This window comes from Coturnix japonica, chromosome 24 (genome assembly GCF_001577835.2).
Source record: "Coturnix japonica isolate 7356 chromosome 24, Coturnix japonica 2.1, whole genome shotgun sequence".
NCBI lineage: Eukaryota > Metazoa > Chordata > Aves > Galliformes > Phasianidae > Coturnix > Coturnix japonica.
Window position 1 is genome coordinate 2,823,346 of NC_029539.1, and position 15,330 is coordinate 2,838,675.

The 15,330-nt window shown below is 50.3% G+C and overlaps 1 long non-coding RNA gene across 13 annotated transcripts in view; it reads left to right on the forward strand.

The window, feature by feature from the left end:
* The window catches only part of LOC107324204, a 66,253-nt gene extending 54,428 nt beyond the window's left edge, over positions 1 to 11,825 (forward strand). For 12 of the 13 annotated variants that reach the window (XR_004309610.1, XR_004309611.1, XR_004309608.1 and 9 more), the window contains one exon: positions 162 to 3,790. This is a non-coding gene — a long non-coding RNA (uncharacterized LOC107324204). Of the gene's footprint in view, positions 1 to 161; positions 3,791 to 11,184 lie in introns of those variants that run through there. The other variant, XR_004309604.1, reaches the window with a different exon arrangement.
* The last annotated feature ends 3,505 nt before the right edge of the window (positions 11,826 to 15,330 follow it).

Genomic DNA, 15,330 nt, shown 5'->3' on the forward strand with positions numbered 1-15,330 from the left:
CCAATTTTCAGGCCTCCTTCAGTTGTACTTTGCTTGTGGGAAGGGAAAAATAAGAACTAAAGGGAGGTATGGAGAGTTAGGGGAACCCCTCAAACTTTAAGTTACAAATTCCTGGCACTCCCAGTGCTGGGTGATGCTGCCATTTATGTTTTCTTCTGTAGTGCCTGGCTTGCATGGTCCCAAGCAGAGTTAAATGCATGTCTATGACCACAAGAGGATGACGCCCTTGTTTCTTTGTGCCAGCCTGGAGGCCCTTAGGTGCCACAGTTTAAGCCCTTGAAAAACAAGGCTGCTGGACACTCTAGTAAATAAAGTGTCCGGATGTCAGCGATGATTCATAAAAGCAATTAAAAAAGGAAAGTGCCGTGCTGCTGAGCGTAATGTCTTGAAGATGTCCTTAAGAGTGTGTAATGCTGCAGACAGTGGTCAGTGGGTAGTAGATGACCAATCTGTTTCCAGCATAACTCTTCACTTGGTTCTCATGATCAAAACTTTTGATATATATATCAAATATATATATATAGATGAATTTTCCTCATTCAGCCATTGCTTCAAAATAGGGTTGGGTTTTCTTTCAGTGCTCCCCTCTTGCCTTACAGCCCCGACAAGGCACAGAGCACCCAACTTGTGGTGCCATTTGCAATAAGCAAGACAGAACTGTGTTATAACACAACTGGGACTCTTGTTGCATGCAGAGATACCCAGCGTGGCCACATGGCCTATGCAAGAGGTAGGCATGCTCTGCAAACATCTCTCTGCATGGCTTTCCCACTCCTTAACTAACCTGTGAGCTCCCAGCTATGCTACTATCTCTGTCCATTGCCTTGCCTCCTCCAGCTGGATGCCTTTTGCTTCTCTTGGTGTCTGCACGTGGTCCAGAGCTGGGGCTTGGCTCTGCTGTGCCCTTCATTAGACCAGGCATATATGCTAAGGGAAGCAAAATAGTTTACTGATTTATCATGGATCATTAGATGGAGTAACTATTCTTAAAACATCACCAGTATAGATACAATAATTAGAGATGTGCTTTTGTTAACATTGCCAGCCTCTACCCTCTTGTACAGTACCCTTGGGTACTAAATAATTACCCACTTTGTGTGGTTATCTAGCTCACTAATTACCCACAAAAATTGGGGTCAGGTGTTAACTGCTTGAAATAAGTATCCTCCAAAGACTTGGTTAAATTGTGTAAAGAAATTATGTGTTTGCAGCAAAACTTAGGGGGAAAAAAAAAGAAATAGAAACTTTTGTTGTTGTTGGAAGGAAGAGGGGAAAGCAGGGAAGACAATGGATGTAAATTGCCCTCTGTGATGGCAACATCTTGCACACAGCTCTGATGCTGCGGATGGAGTCTGTAAGAAGGGAGGATGGCTGCCGGGTACGGTCTCTCTCATCCTCTGCTTCTCCCATAGAGTCTGATTCTTCCCCTGTCCAGGCTGATGTCAGTGAGGTTTGCATTGGTATAAATGAGAAATGTTGTACGCATGGATTCCTGGGCTGCCTTTACTGCATAACTCCCCCTCCTCTGTCACTCAGGGACTTCTGCATTGCACCCAATAACTGAATTATGCATTGTATATGTATTTCCATATGTTTATTTTAGCTGTTTCAAGCTCTCTATGCATGCAGAATCTCATTCCAGGGCTGCTGCTCGTAAAATGTAACTCGCTTTGAGTAATAATTTAATTCCTGCGTTCAGGGAGTTACCCCAGTGAGTCAAAGATTTCTAGATAGCCCCACCCTCCCCAACTTCCCGAACACTTACACTGCAGTCACTTTCTCTTTGCCAGACCCACACAAGACGCCAAGCCAGCCAAAATCCCAGGAGGCAGCTTGTCCTGCCTGCCCCCTTTTAGCCCCAGGGAAATAGGAAATAAAACCCCGAGAGCCCCGAAACCAAAGCCTGTGAAATACCTGCCGTAGAACAGAGGGATATTGAATAGCCCGTCCTCCTAACCTGCTGTCTCACACTGGGGCTCGCTGTCTGTAGCACAAAGGAAATTGATGGAAGTGGGAACGAAGATGATTCTGAAAATCCCACCGTGCAGCCTCGGGATCTCTGGCCGCATAGATACCCTTAACGCTGCAGTGCTGAGCACCTGCACAGCTCCCTGCCTAACAAAGGAGCTGCCTTATTTATTTATTTCCTCGTCGGCTTTCGGTGCTTTACTCCCCTGCGGTTCCCACACAGGCAGGCTGGATAGGGTCCGGTTCTGGGTATCATCAGTGCCCCCCTCCCCGTAGCTCGGGGTAAGGGGGGGGGGGGTCTCAGGTGATGCTTTCTAGCCAGGGCTGTGCCCATCTTTAGGGGCGTACCTGCGTTCTGCATCCCTGCAGGCATCAGCCCTGCAGAGCACAATGCAGATTTAGTCGTCATCTTTGTCTCCCCCCCCCATTCCTCCCCACCCCACCCCCCCTCGGCCCCGCTCCCCGCTGATGTTAACTGTCTGTATTATTATTTATTGTTATCAAGGGATTTGGTTTGATCAATGAAGTGTATATACGTCTGACGGACATTCGGGGAGGAAATGCTTGGAGAATGAGTAACATGTCTGCAGTGGAGGGTGTGTGTGTGAGGAGAGAGAGCAGCATCGGTCCTAGAAACATTGACTGATGAGTTCATTTTAAAATCCAAGGGCATCTAGCTGGTAAATTAGCACATATTGCAAATATAGTCTGGTGCGAGAGGCAGCGGCTCTGCCATGGAGCAGGGGGTGGGTGCGGAGGGGTGGGGGTCGAGAAGAGGAGATCGTCAGCTCTAAAGTCACGGCGGGCAGGAGCCGGGCGGTCCGCCTGCATCCACGCAGACTCGGGGCGTGCGATTATTCCACGGGCGGCTGCGGGTTGCGGTGTGACGGGGAGGGGAGCGGGGTGGGGGGGGTGGGGGGAGCGAGCGAGATAGCAGCGGTGGATTTTATTGTTTTAAAATCCAGCTCCAGCCAGAGGGATGCTCGGCGGAGAGCTGCGGTCCCACCACTCCCCCTTTCCTTCTTCCAACCCCCCCTTTCCCCTCCCTCCCCTTCTCCCCGCAGCCCCGCGGGAAGGTGCCGGCGGGGTCCCGGGGCCGCAGGCAGGGGCTGCCCGGCGGCGGCGGGGCCGGGGCGGCCGCGGCGGTTCCTCCCGGGAGCTTAAGGGATTATTGGGGAGGGGGGAGCGGGTCGGGGTGTACGCGAGGCTGGCGGCGGCGGCGGGGGGGAGCCGGGTCCTTATTCTGTTAAAGATTTAAGTAGGCATGCAAGGAATCTCTAGGATAGTTGGCAAAGGGCGAGGGTGGGGAGGGGGGGGGGAAGGATCCAAAAGAGTCTGTAACCAGACACTGAAGCTTTCCAGGAGTGAGAGTGTGTGAGAGAGACGGAGACAGAGCGAGAGGAAGAGAGGGGGCAGTGTGGTCTAGTACATTTTCATCTGGTCGTTGATTTGAGCCTGATGCTTGCTGTCCCTCAACAGCCTCCCTTGCCTGTATTTTTTCTTTCCCCCTCTCCTCTCCTTTCCCTTCTACTTCATCGAAGCCTAGGGGAGCCAGTAAAGATTAAATGTGCTTTCTAAAAGGCAGCCACTTCATGCAGCTATGTCTGCTCACCTCCCCCCCCCAACCCAGCCGCCCCCCCCCCCTCCCTTCCACTCCCCCTTTTATTTCGAAATTAAAAAAAATAATAATAGAAAAAAATAGAAAAAAAAAGGAAAAAAGCGAGGGGGGGAGAAGGAAGGAGGAGGAAGAGGAGGACTGGAGTTTAATGATGTCGGGACTGGCTGATCCAGGAGGAGGAAAAAGAAATAATAGGAAAAAAAACACAAAAAAAACCAACCAAAAACCAAACAAACCCCCCCAAAAGATTTTGAGAGCCTGGACGAGGAAGGACTTTGGTGAATGGGCTCAGACTCTCGAGGTGAGAAAAGGACGGGGTGGGTGAGGATGGGGCGGTGGTGGTGCCCGGTGTCGTGCGGGGCGGGGAGCGGCGGGGCCGGCACGGGACAGCGGCGGCGGCGCCATGAGGCCCGGGCAGGGGCACCGAGAGTGAGTGAGGGGACGGCGGGGGGGGGGGGGTTCTGCTGTCGGCAGCGGCGGATGAGGAGCCGCGGATATTTTGCATTTTTCAACTCGGGCCCTCCGGTACGTTTGGGCTTCTCCCCGGTTATGCCGCTGGGCCTAAAACGGTCCCAGAGATGGGTGGAGGGTGCAGATCCATATTATTTATGAATGGGGGAAGGGGGGGGGTTGGGAGAGAGGAAGGGGGGGAAGAGGGAGGAAAGGGAGGGAGGGAAAGGGAGAAGAGCGGAGAAGGAGGTGGCAGGCTGGGGACGAAATCCTGCTCTCGGTTATGGCCGGCGTAAATTTCCATTGGCTGGGGTTGCACAAGGTGCTCGGAGAGGAGTCGGTGCGGGATGGATTCCCTTTGTGTGTGCGGGTGCGTGCGGGGCTCGGGGTCCCTCCTGCCCGGGGTTTCTCTCCAGGTTTCCCTCCGGAGCCCCCGGGCCGCATCGGGGCTGCGGCAGCGCTGACAGCGCAGGGCTGCTCCCTCTCCGGCTGCTGCTGGGGGGTGAGGAGAGGGCCGCGGCGTGCGGACCCCCCCCCGGCCGCGTCCCTCCGCAGCGATCATAATAATAACAACGACGGCGGTGGGAAGCGCGGAGGGGAGGAGGAGGAGGAGGAGGAGGGCGGCGGGGCGAGGAGCTGCGGAGGAATTCGGTTCCTTTTCCCCCCTTTTTCCTTGATATATTCCCTTTAAAAAAAAAAAAAAAAAAAAATGTTTTAAAAATGCAAGCGGCTTGCCCAGCTGCACACACCCACCCTCGCCTCCCTCCCCCGGCTTGCGCACACACCGCACGCTCGCACTCGCTCAGCTCGCCCGCGCTCGTTCGGGTGTCAAAACCCGGCGGGCACGCAGCCCGGTCCGGCTCGGTTCGGCGCTGCCATCCCGCTACCCCCCGAGCTTTTCCCCCCTGCTCTTGGCGCTGAAGAACGGAGCCTCCCCCGCTTCCAAATGGTGAGTTTCTACCTGATTTTCTCGCGGCTCGGGGTTTTTCTCCATCCCCGCCGGCCGCTGGCTGGCGGAGGGGGCGGGGAGGCAGCTCCTTTATGCTGCTGCACGCTTTGTGCCAGGCGGCTGCAGGGAGAGCCTGCATATTCCTGCTCTTATTTCTGCATTCCTTTTCGTTGAAACAATGAAAATAATTCCGTCACTGCTCCGAACTTCCCTTTCTTTTTTTTTTCTTTTTTCCCTCTTCGTTATTTAATGCATTCGTCGCAAGCGACCTTGATGGGAGCTGTAAGGAACCTGCCGCGCCTTGTCATTTTTGTGTGTGTGTGTGTGAGTGCGAACGATTAAAACTGGAATGTATTCTCTCAACACAGGGTCCTTAGAGAAGCTCTTTCCTTCCACCTGTGTGTCCTGTTTTGTAATCTTGAGCCAGGAATTGAACTTGCCTGCTATTCTTTCCCTCTCTCTCCTTTTTTTACCTTTGATTTTTGCTCCCCGGTTTCTGCCAGGAGTAGCTCGTTGCGCCCCTCTCAATCCCTGAGACCCTAACTTGTGATGTTTAGCTTTTAAATCCACGGGTTAGGCTCTTGGGAGCTGTGAGTTGTGCTTTGACATCTTTATTTTATTCTCTATATCTATCCAATGTATACGCGGGTGTATAGAGCCGTGTACACACACATACAGCGCTGTTCCTTTTAAAGGGAGATATGGGGGGGGGGGGTTGAAAAAGCAAAGTGCAGCTCTTCCTTATGGCAGGGCAGTGGTGGCTGCTCACCTTCCCAGCCTCGCATGAACACAGCGTTGGTTATGCCGGAGGTTTCTCTTAGTGTGTGTGTATATATGTGTGTGTGTGTGTGTGTGTGCATTCACGGTGATGCTGTGCGGGGGTGTGTGCACACACGGCGTTGTTCCATCCACGCGTGTGTAGATAAGAGACACGCGGGACGGCTGCATGGAAATCCAGCTCTTAGGTGTGTGTATAGAGACACGCACGGGCGATACGTGTGTATGAATATGTATGGGGGTAAATAAACCCGAGATATGTATATATATATTTACATACGGAGGTGTATTAATAGCCGTAGACGTGTTTTCCTGCTGGGAGAGCTGTGCTTTGCTGCAGGCCGGTGCGGGCTCGCAGCATCATCTCTCCTTGCTATTTTCCTCCTTGAGAGCAGCACGGAGTACCCTGAGAGCGTAACAGTAACAGCTCGGTACATTGGTGCTTGACCTCAGCTGAAATCCCAGCATGCTTCATGCTTCCAAGTTTAAAACCGATTAATCTTAGAAATGTGCTCTTCGGAGAGAGAAAAAAATAATAATATATATATATAATATATATATAAATATCCAGCCAGGAGAAAGGTCGGATCTCACCGCTTGTTAGAGCGAAAATAAAGAATTAAAATGGCTGCGTGCAGCCCTGGTTGGAAATGACTGAAAGAAACCACCAGCAAACGCTGAACTTTTGTTATAGTCCTTTTCTGGAACGTCCAGCTTTCCTGGTTTTGCGATGTAAATGTCAAATGTTACGAGTGTTCCCGTTGCTGTTTTCCTCCTTAGGTTTTTTTTTATTTATATATATATACTGCTGTAAAACTAATTGTGGCTGGATCTGTATTTCTTATCTGTGTTCTGCAAGGCGATTTGTAACGCAGTCACTGTACCTTGTTACGGCACCGAATTGCTGTCTGATATCTCAATGCAAACGCTTTAACTCCGACCACAATGCACCGAGAATGAATCGATGGTGCAACGTCGGGTTCGCTCTGCTCACACCCGACGGTACCGTTGTTTAATAGGGATCGAACTGGAAAAGGTTCTGCTCGCTTCTCGGCGCTGTTTATTTTCCCTTTTGGATTGATGCTGTAATATTATTGACCGTTATGAAAGCGATGCCGACGGAGCCGCGTTTGTACGTTAAACCTCGAATTTCGAAGCGAGAAACCTATCCGAGCGTCCCATTACCTGCTGGGCAAAGGGAGCGGAGCAACCCGCCCACCTTTGTGCTGACCCCATCCCCACACAGGGGACAGACAGACAAAAAGCTACTTTCCCTTTTATTATTATTATTTATTATTATTATTTATTATTATTAATTATTTTTCCCCCCACCAGAGCTCGTTTGAAACCCATCTTACAGCTCAGGGCCGCGCTTTGTTGCAGCCCCCGGGGGTGGTTTACGGCGCTATTGTCTGTGCGCTGCCGCGGGGCGATGCGCGGCTGCGGAGGGGGCGATGCGCGGAGCTGCGGCAAAACAATGGCCGGGGGGGGGTGAGTAAGGAAAGGGGGGGCACTAAGGAAGGGAGGGGGGCACCGAGGAGGACGAGGGGGAGGCGTTGGGGGGTTCTCCGTGCTGCAGAGGCAGCGCCCGCTCCCCTCCCCGCCGGGCGCGCAGCGCTCAGCTCCGGCGCAATGAAGAACATAATTGGGAGCGGGTTCAATCACTACCAGTCTAGACTCGCCCAGACACATCAATTAGAGGGGCTGGCGGCTTAAAGGGACAGCGCGGCTGCTCCGGGCCTTGCTGCTGCGAGGGGAAAAAATAATACGAATAGGGTAAATGAGAGGAAAGAAACCGTGCGGTAATAAAATAGGGAGATCACAAAGCGGGACCCTCCGTCCTTTGCTTTTCCAGGTATAACGAGTGAGATGGAAGGTGTTTTCTCGCCCCTCGGTTCCCAGCGCAGGTTGCGCGGGGCGCTGCGCCAATGTCAGCGTTCCCCGAACGGAGCTGCGGTATTAATAGCCGAAGGGAGGGAGAGCTGAGCTCTCAGCGCTGCGCTTCTGCGGCGTTCTTTGCCTTGTGCAGACAAAAGGAGGGGTGTTGTGCTCGGGGTTCGCTTTGGTGGTGTCCGTAGAGGTGAAGGAAGAGCTGATCTTAAGCCTGACACCGTTCCTTCAGTGCTGATTTCATTCCGGTGCGTTTAAACCGGGATGAAAGCGAGCTGTGAGCTAAAAAAGAAATAAAAGCAGTTTTGTGTTTGAAGAGGAAAATGGCAGAGAAAAATAAAAGCTGGGTGTGAGTTGAATTAACGGAGAGAAGGAATTGGGCTCGGTGCGGATTCAGCTCTACCAAATGCCTTGTTGCAGTTAGGGGTATATATGGAATATGCCATCCTGACATTTAATTTAACGCATTCCCAAGTATTCCGTGCAACACGTACTGCAGATAATTAAAGGGAGATAAGGAGGACGAAATAACGTCTGTCGTTTTGGAATATTGAGCTTAGGGGAAAAGGAAACAAGCCTCGAATTTTGCACAGCTCTGATATCTGTGAGTGCAGCTCTGTGGGTTTGACCTCCTTGTAGCTGAGTTGGAACTGGCTTTCCCAAGTTGAAAGGCACCGGGGTTTGATGGCTGTAAAAAAGAAATAAAGGATAAAAAATAATCCAAGGCGTTCTGCAGCTTTCTTCCATTGCTGCCCTTTTATTGGAACACGAGGCTGCGTGGCCTTGTGGCTCCAAACCTGGACAATGCTCTGGCTTTTCCTTCTGAATCATTTCCAAAGAGCGTAAGGATTTATTGGGCCAGCCACCAAATTGGAGCTGAGATCCGATAGCCGAGCGTTAGTGGCCGGTGCTGATTAAATGATTGATTAATTTCTAATTGATTTCTAATTCAAAACTTCATCCCTGTGATAAATCTTGGCTATGAAGGCGCAGCCTGGGAGGAAATCTGACTGCAGCCTCAAAGTCATTTGGAGGCAGCCGAGCACTTGCTGCAAATGGCAGAACGCTGCACCTCTTGCTGTCGGTGCCGTTAACTCTTTCATTTCTCAGCACTTTAACATGGTGAAATGTTTATTTGCATGCAGCCCCAGTAATAACAGAAGGCAGAGGATCAGGTAAACCCTCACCTGCTCCTCGGCTGCCAAATGAATTGGGCGCTTTAATGGCCACTTTCCTTTTGTGCTGCCCTATTTTTTTAATTATTATTTTCCCCCCCTATCATGGGAGCAGAGCAGTGCATGGCTGTGATGTGGAGCAGCTGGCTGGGCTGTGGGTTCCTGCTGGCACTATGTATCTCTGCTCACCCACTGCCAACTGCACAGCGCTGCTGCCCAGCCCCGTTCCCAGCATTAGGAAGGAAGAGCATCCCGGTTCTTCTTCACTCTTGGGAACACACACATTGTTTCAATAATCCAGGCAATAAATGCTAATTAGTAATGCTTAAGGACCCTACCAGTCAGAGTCATTACCATAATCTACCTCTTCCTTGTTAAAAACGCTCCTTGCTGCTTTCACATTTCACCAGGCGATGCTTTCTTTGCTCTTCCTCTCCCTGTTGCTTTAGCAATGAGTGCAGCTCTGCTGTAGCACCAATACAATTCTATGTAGGCAAAGCATGTTCTGCATGTGGCAGAAGGGACCCGGAGCTCAAGAGAGGTTTTCCCACACATCAGATTTACTTCCAAAACAGATTTTTTTGCATTGCATCCTTCTCTGCGCCCTCCCCAGCACCACCAAAGCCCACTTACAGTGGGAGAACAAAGGAAATCACCAACTATAAAGGCATCATTAAGTGCAGGCAGCAGCGGCGAGGTAGCGCGTTGTGATACGACAACATATTTCATGGCACAAAAGTAGAGATAATGAAATAATTCGGCCGTATTCTTGGCTAATTAACGCGGAGATCTTTCAGAAGCCATCAGGAAAATGGATCTCATCAAATCTAATAATACGCTACATTTCCCCACGACGCTGTGTTTCCCACCACCCGATGCAACAGCACTAAAGGTTACAAAGAGTCGCATGTTTTAATGGGGCTGTTTTTCAGGATCTTCCTTTCCGCACAAAACCATTTGCTTTTCAGAGGAGGGCGATAGATGAGGCTGGAATTTTCCATATTAGCCAATAAAGGGGAAGATAATAAGACCCGTAGCTTGATAAAAGCTGGATCTATTAAAAATGATCCATCCTTATCAGCTAGGAGCCATTTTGGGCTGATTGTGATGGGGTTGATTCACTTGGAGTTGGGCTCGGTGAATTAATGCTGGTGTCCGAGATCTTTTTTTTTATGGAGTTAATTGTGGTTTGCCTGCTGTCTGATTTTCCTGCCATTGAACAGCACGTGGCAGAGCTGGGGTGGGGCCTGTGCCCTCTGATGTGTGCTCTGCTCTGATAGCAAGGCCTATGGTACCAGCTGGGCAGTGCTTTGGGTGTCCAGCAGGATGGCTGTAGTTGCTCATGATCCCCATCCGGCAGCCTGCAGTTGTGCAGGGCAGCATGTCGGGTACCTGCAGGGCGCTGAACCCACAGCACACCCCCAGGAGTTTGGTGCATCAGATGTTAGAGCATCTCATTATACGGCCTCAATCTGAGCGTGTATCCATGTTCACGTGGTGCATTTAGGAGCTGATCTGCTGGCTGCGTTGGATGCACTCAGGTTAAGCACTAGTTCTGGGCTTTGCTCTGGTCCCAAATTGAGTAATGGGCTCCTGTGTTACAATGGGCTGCCCAGCCCAGCGTGCGATGCTCTGCCTCATATTTACTTGTTTGCACGTGCAAAGAGACTTTTCCTCCTCCACATCTATGAGACTGTTTCATGTAGGGTGTGTGGAAGGAGTATGAGGAGAGAAGGCAGCAGGAGGACATCAGCACAGCTGCAGCAGTGCAGTAACTCCTGTCTGTGGGGCTGCAGTACTTCATAGTGTACATCCTACCCCTGTAGGGGTTTCCAGGTTGTGAGTGGGGTTACTGAAATGCCCTGGGACCCCCTCAGATGTAATGATGAATATGTTATTTTTATCAGCAAGTCACACATTTCCCCCTTTTTTTCCCCCAAATTCCTTTTTGCTTGTGCCCTTTGCCTGGCTCTCTGTTAACTGTGTTACTATCTGAGGACGTTACGACCAATTAAAATTACATACATATAGCCAAGATGAAAGTTGAGTCTCTGAATTACAAGGCAGGCCAAGTGGAAGGCTGAGACCACGTGCTGCAGTTGGTGCTGCTGAGCAGCTCTTCCCATGCTGCAGCCAACATCCCCCTGATACCCAACCTGACACAACCCTGCCTTCCTGCGAGCTGGGACCTCCAGCAGTGTCCCAACAGAGAGGGCTGATGGATGGGACACTGTATCTCAAGTGTATGTTCTTTGTATCCTTATGCAGTCTGGATGGAGGGAGGTGGTCAGGAGGAGGGAGGGTGTGTGAGGGTGAGCATAAGCTTTGCTGTATAATATATGCTTTTATCCTTTAAGTAAGGCATAGCATCCAGCAGCCAATGTCCGAGGATGGTTTGTGACACCTGTGGGCTCTGAGGGGTGGATGGGCTGTGGCTAAATGTACAACAGAGTGTCAGAGTGCGGCTGGTTCATCTCAAATCCACCACGCTGAACCCACCTGGGCTGTGTGTGACTGTGGAAGATGGGACACAAAGGGCTCCTTGGGTGCTGTATGTGACACAACAGAGGATGAGCCAAGCCAGCACCTGAGAGATCCCCCAGCGGCTCCTCTGGCTCCTGCAATGCACTGAACGACACGGCTGCTGCTCCTTGAAGGCTGAAAGCCCTCCCAGCCATCACACGCTGCTCTCTTCTCTGCCGACGCCGCTTTTAAGATGAATTACGTGAGAAATGCTGCAAAGCATCAGAGATTGAGGAGCTGCCTCAGTGCACCGACACCGCTCTGCTCTGCGTGGAGTCTGCGGCTCAGCTGGGTGCTCCTATGGGGAGAGTGAGAAGTGGGATGGAGATGGAGGGGGGGGGGAAACAGCAACCAAAAGAGATTGGTGGACTTTGGTTTTCGTGTGCACCTGTGTTTGTATCATGCCTGAACCTGCCAAGAGTATACGTGGTTATTCGCATGGAATCCAGTAAAGGGTGAATCTGTGAATCAGTGACCCAAAGTGTGCTTGTCTCATTTGATCCCCTCTCCTTTCCCCCCAGGGTTCCCTCTTTGGAGCACCTGCATGGAGTGCTTGGGGCTGGGGTGGGGAGGGCTGGGGGGCAGAACTCGGGGCACCCCATGCACAGAGGGTCTGAATTGGCCTCCAGTCATTTGGGTGTGTTTTCCCTTCATGGATATTCAGCAGGGCAAGGTGCTTTAAAAGAGATTTTCCAGCTTTTAAGGCCAAACTACACTAAAAACCAGTGGGGTCTGTATTTCTCTCTCCTGCATTTCACAGGTGATTCATGAGGAACGGTGCAGCCTGGGCGTAATTCTTTTCTCCTTCATCTCCTTCTGATCTTTTCCACGTGATCTCCCATCCCGTGTGCAGTTTTTTGGCCTTTAATGTGGATTTGGAAAGATGCTTAAGCAGAACTGGAGAAGGAGGGAAGCCACAGCTTTGCATTGCTGATGCTCTGCTCGCTGCCATTATGTCAGTGCACGGTTCCTTTTGCAATACACAGAGAGTTACAAATAATAAACATATAAGCACATGGCATTTGCTGCAATGACACCTAAAGTCCCCATATTCTTTTCCCAGCCAAGTGTTCCATGGTCTCACAGTCATGTCATACAAGCTGACACTGCACAAACAGACATGTAGAAATGCTCTATTGATTTATTTTTCTCTCCTTGCCCTGTTTTAGGAAGAACTGTCCCCAAACCCCACCCACAACGAGCACAACCCTCTGGCCATTGAGCCTGCATGGAGAGCCTGATGGCTGGGAACCCATGGAGTGAATTTGGGGGGCTGCAGACAGCCAAAGAGAGCTCCAGGGGCAGAACGAAGGCTTAAAGTCAATGTCCTGTGAGGGATTCTCTGAGTCCTTGCACAGAACGTGGTGGGACAGCAGGGAGGTGTGACTGCACATTTATCTCTTCAGTTGAGATACAGAACCCAAGGTCTCTCTTGTTCAGGGACAGATGCCCAAGGAGAAGCCGCATTCCTTTGGCACACACCGTGTGAAACCTTCCTTTTTGGTTGTTTGCTTTAATTCCTTTGTGGGTTTCAATACCCAAAAGGAGACAACACTTGTTGGGAATGGCTCCTCAGCTCGGAACTGGGAGGACAAAACATTTTGGGATGCTTTTAATTCAGACTGAAACGTATCTGTCAGAACACAACACAGGGCTTAATGCTGTAAAACATGGAGCAGTGCAAGATGTTTTGCCTCCATGTCCTCTTCCCTGCATGGTGTGGGCAGGGGCTGCCTTTCAGCACAGAGCTTTGCTCTCCTCATGCCTGGGTCTGCTCCTCCATGGGGTGGGCAGGTGCCTAAAAGCACTGATTAGGAAGTTTGGCTGAGGCGCTTTGCCTGAGATGGCAGAGCTGATAATTGGATTTCAGTCCTCTGCGATGCAGTCCATTACCACAGCTATAAATCACAGTGCCTGCAATCACTTGTCTAATGCACCCTGAGTTTTAAAATGTTTTCCTTTACGGCCTTTTCCCTCCGTGCCTGGGAATAAACCTGTAATAGGGCAGTGGGGATGGAGCTGCCCCTTTGGTCACTCTTAGCACAGCTCTCCATCTCTTGTTGACTCCTGCCCAGCATTAGCTCTCCCCATAAAAGAGCTCTTAATGCTCAGTGTGCTGCAATGACAGCTCAAATAGCTTTTACACCTGTAAGAATGTTATACTTCTTATATCTGCTGGGTCATGCTAGGCTCATTTTGGCATGAGCTCCCCCATCACCTGCACTGTTAGCTTGGGATAAGGGGAGCTTGTTCTCTCTGCAGGAAAGGGACCCACCTTTCCCCTGAGGCTGCATAGGCTCCATTTGCACCACTCCAGCACTGGAGCTCAGCACCAGTTCAGTCCCTTTATTATGATGGGATCTGAAGTTCTGGATCTGCAATAAAAGGCAACAAAGGAGGTAAAGGTACCAAGAGTTGGGGGATGCCCTTGTGAAGCAGTAGCAGAACAGGGTGTGATTCTGACATGTGAAGTATTAACTTAGATCAGGCAGTACCATCCCTTGCACTTTATTAGCTTCGGTTCTACCCTGGTGTGATCACATGATCAATGGAGTGATCACAGAGTTCTGGCTTTCTCCCCTTTATCCACCTCCACCAGAGCTGGGCTTTGGATCATGCAGTAACCACAGACTCAATGGGAAAGCAATCTTTCTGACACGGGTTCTGGTGTTGTTGACTGAATGGCACCAGCACTAAAGTTGGCCCAAAGAATCAGATGTTAAAGCATTAAACCCAGAGCTCCTCAGCAGACCCTACTCAGGTTAGCAGAGCCCACTCCCCTGGGCTTTTAATCCGTATCAAAAGGAAGTCTGGAACTCAAATGTAATCCATTTCCCAGAACTTGCTCACGCTTTCATGTAAGATGAGGAGTTTGTCATCGAGATGGGAGCCAATTCTTGGAACCTTCATACAACTTCCGAAGAGATGGATTAATTTGACATCATAGGATGGATTGCTCTAGCAGTGGTAACTATCTCTCCATGCACACACATTAAATTCCTTTCTCACCTTCACACACCCACAGCCCCCCCAGCTGCTTATGCCTAGGAACACAGTAACAGAGGATCAGGCCCCACCTCAGCTTCCAGTGTTCCTAAGGAGATCCAGCTGAGTAAACCCAGGCGATTGGAACCAGCCTTTCATCTACTAATGGTCTAATGGGATCCCTTTGTGTTGATTTTAGCACTTTCTCCTCTTGGCTGAATTAAAGAATCCATTGCAATAATGCCCAACCTTTTATTGTCGTGCCATGTTATTCCCGAGCTCTTCCAGCCTTACAGTTATTTTTGTTTTGGCATGGAGCCGGCTTAAAAATATTTGTGAAACAAAAGAAAGGAACAGTTTTTCCACTTCCTGTCTGTCTGTGTAGAGCCGTGGGTCTAAACAGCTTCCAGCTTTGGGAATCTAAAGGATGATTTATGAGGCTACGGGATGGGGTGGGCTCAGAACTTGGTATCCCTGGGCTTGGTGGGTTCTAGGCAAGTTCTGCTCCCGTTTCTATCCCAGGGCAATGGTCATTGCTGGCCTATCCCCAGAAAACATGGCAAAAACACCATTTGTACCCTCATTCCACTTGAATTGCAGGCAAAGTTTGGACTTGGGCTTGATTTATCCTGAAGTTTGCCCTTTCCTTTCCCAGTGAAGTTTGTTAAGACATCAGTCCCACCTTTTGTAATTACAATCCAGCTCTCGTGAAAGGAAGAAAGCCAGAAGGTAACACTAAGAGCACAACGAGATGAGGGATCTCCCTCCCACCCCCCCAATAACAGTGGGTCGGTCCATCTAAAATGGCACAAACTGACATCTCCTCCAAAAATAGACGTCTGAACATTCAGTCAATGGAGTAATCCAATTGCCTGAACATTCTTGGGTGCTTCATCATTTACATTGTAATAAATCACAGCGTGCCACAAGCTGCATTGAGCTGCATCGAGTTACATTCCCACCAATAACATGCGGTAACCAGATGAAATCAGTGT